The 510-nt window shown below is 43.3% G+C and overlaps 1 pseudogene; it reads right to left on the minus strand.

Moving 5' to 3' along the window:
- Window positions 1-330: 330 nt before the first annotated feature.
- Window positions 331-510, minus strand: part of LOC103605249 — a 1,951-nt pseudogene continuing 1,771 nt past the window's right edge.

Genomic DNA, 510 nt, shown 5'->3' on the forward strand with positions numbered 1-510 from the left:
CTCACCAGAGAGTTCTTCTCTACTGTGACAGTGCTCTCACTCCTTTCTCTCACCATACAAGGGCAATTTTGCAAGTGTTTCAGTGGCATATAATCAGGCATCCACCTTATAGTTCTGATTTGGCTCTTTCTGACTTCTTTTTGTTTCCTAATCTTAAAAAATCTTTAGAGGACACCCATTTTTCTTCAGTTAATAGTGTGAAAAAGAATGTGTTGCCATGGTTCAATTCCTAGGACCCTCAGTTCTCTAGGAAGAACTAAATCGCTGATAAAATTGCTTACAAAAGCTTTTTCTTTTCTTTTTTCTATTTTTTTGGACCACTGAGACCATTTATTCCAGAGATGCCACTGACCAAGGAGTGCGGAAGGGGCTGGGTCTGCAAACAAATAAATAGAGGAGGGGGTCAGGGCTCCCTAGGGCCACAGCTGCTTCCTCATTCTCCTCAGGTATGAAGACATCTACCTTCTGGGCAAAGTTTTCTGCCAGGAGCAGGGGGAAGACCAGGGAGGT

The sequence above is a fragment of the Galeopterus variegatus genome, unplaced genomic scaffold (genome assembly GCF_000696425.1).
Source record: "Galeopterus variegatus unplaced genomic scaffold, G_variegatus-3.0.2 Scaffold5682, whole genome shotgun sequence".
Classification (NCBI taxonomy): Eukaryota; Metazoa; Chordata; class Mammalia; order Dermoptera; family Cynocephalidae; genus Galeopterus; species Galeopterus variegatus.